This window comes from Vanessa atalanta, chromosome 11 (genome assembly GCF_905147765.1).
Source record: "Vanessa atalanta chromosome 11, ilVanAtal1.2, whole genome shotgun sequence".
Classification (NCBI taxonomy): domain Eukaryota; kingdom Metazoa; phylum Arthropoda; class Insecta; order Lepidoptera; family Nymphalidae; genus Vanessa; species Vanessa atalanta.
Genome location: NC_061881.1, coordinates 9,515,695 through 9,518,495, shown reverse-complemented (window position 1 = coordinate 9,518,495; position 2,801 = coordinate 9,515,695).

The following is a 2,801-nucleotide window of genomic DNA, read 5'->3' as shown; positions in this document are numbered from 1 at the left end:
CCCACAACACATGAACAAGAGAAATCATTTTAATGTAGTACCTACACCAAATACGAGAACAAGTTTCGCTAGGCGGCAGAGATGTAATTTATCATCTCTAATATACAATAAAATTAACAAAAAACTATTAATTTATCCCATGAATTACTTTAATTGTAAAAAATGCGTTACTGACTGGATCCTGAACCTTAACTACGAAGAGACAGAGGCATTAATATAATATAATATGTATGTATTCATATGTTTAGATATATATATATATATTTATAGATTATATATGCGAGTACACACACACACACGATCACACACACATACACGTACACACACACACTCAGATACACACTCACACATGTATAAAGTATTGTAGTAGCATTTAACCTCTTATGAAGTTATGTAATGGTGGAAGAGCGAGGCCTCCTGATACAGGTCTTTGCGGACTTAATAGGGGGCTCTCAACCTTGTAAATGTTGATTTGTACAGAAAATGAATAAAGATTTATTATTATTATTATTATTATTATTCCTTTGAGTCATTCAGTACAAATACTAACAAGAAGACTTAATTATGATATTGATGTATATTATAGATTGTATTTTGTAATCCAATAAGACACCTAAGTCGTGGACAATGTCACCTTTATTAAATTATATGTATGTATAGTAGTTTATATACATACTAAAAATTATAAAAAAAAATATATACTTTGCTAAATTCAGAGAAAATAATTTCCACCTAAACTGTGTCAATCTACTGTTTTAGTCTTTTGGTACAGTAGCTCTGATGTCTCGAGTTTGAATTTCACTTAATTTTTTTATAAAATTTTCAGTCACTGCCTTGACTCAGTCAAGTACTAAGTCAGTAGTCAGTACAACTGGTTATTTACTAAAATGTCTCCGAAGAGAATAGCCGCGATGGCTGAAACCGGTCAGCAGGATATAATTGTAAGAAAATAATTCTAAGTTCAATTTGTTCTGCCGCATTTTTGTATTCCCATTTGACATCATAAAAACAATATCTGTCTTCATTTAATTCATGTCTTTATAAAAATATAAGACGTGAATATAAATTAAATTTAAATCTTTTTCATGTATAAATGCCACGATGGTCTAATAGTTAGAACATGTCATTTGATAACTAATATTCGTATGTGTTTATTTTACTAATAAGTAATAATGTACTCGGAGTAGGGAGTTTACATCGTGAGGAAAATCTAGTGTAAATTGAACTTCTGATGATATTTCATCACCCAACTGGAAAAACCTGTTGGCTCAAAACATTGTTGAGATAGGATAAAAGGTAAGTAAGCGTTAGTAGCTTAGCTTAACCAAATGTTCATAACGCGTCAAATAAAATTAATTTGACGGTAGAGTATTATATTCTTAATAAAAGCGACGCGACAGAAATAATAACATTATTCAGGGACGTACATAATAAAATGAGAAGTGTCGTGGGTCATCCGAATAAGACAAAGTTGCTTCTGCTATATATTATGTAGGTATATTAGGTAAATAACAGAAACAAATAAAATAAATTTACAAGTTTGATTTAAATAGCAATGACAAAAATGCTGTGTAATAATTTTAAATAATATTTAAGAAAACCGTACACAATAGAAAGAGAGAAGAAAGAGTGAGGAAAGGTCACATTGGGGGGGGGGCGTATAGCTTTTTGCTGACGTGACGATTTCTGTTAGTTCATTCAACTGTAAACCGAGTAAAAGAACTTCGTTCGACTAGTTGTTACAAATATAATTCTAAAAAAAAAAAAAAATATGCGACTCGGGAAAAAATGATATTTGTTACATACTAGATTAATAAAGTAATAAAAACCATTTTGAAAAAGAAAAGTAATAAAATAATTGTTATCAATAGAAATGTTAAAAATATTTTGATATTCTATTACTCTAAAGCAAATGTACATGTCATACTTAAACGCGAAATGTTTTTGCTACCGCACACCGAATAAGGACGTATCGCTTAATTGGTAGTTAGAACGCCTTGAGTACCATACAAGAGGGCCACTAGTTCACGTCCTGACGTCTCTAATTATTTCTGTAAGTGATTTTCCGATTCGAAGCTATGTATTTTTTATATTTCAATATCACAGATAAGTAAAACTATGTCGGATAGACTTCTGTACCATGTGTATCCACCATGAGCATAACACATAGTTTTATTCATTGCCAATGCGCCACCAAGCTTGGGCACTAAGATGTTACGTCCATCGTGCCTATATTAACATAGGTTCACCCTTCAAACCAGAACACAGGAATACTTAAGGCCCAGGCGGGCCGACAAGAAGCTCTACCGTGAAATAAGATTTTTTTTTATACGAAAATACTGCAATGTTCTATGATATAGGTAGACGGTCGGGCAAATTGGCCTCCTGATGGTATCTGGTCACAACTGCCTCTACTCTACTCTAGGAAACATTAGCCATTCCTTACATCGCCAATACGCCACCAACCTTGGGCACTAAGATGTCATGTCCAACATGCCTGTACAACTACGAATCACCTTTCAAACCGGAATACAACAATGGTTCAAACCCAGACGTGTTTACACATAAGTCTACCACGGTAGAGCTCTACTATGGAAGAGTTTTGTGTAAACACGCCATCATGAACTAAGTCATATTTTTATATAAAAATACAGAAAGTTATATAATTAAGTTATGACGATGATTGAAAAAACGTGTAGCCTTTAAGAAATCATTTAGAAAAACATAAATCATCCAAATTGAAACATCAATCGAGTTTGAAATACTAACACCCTGCAACCCCTCATGAAGGGATGAAGTGT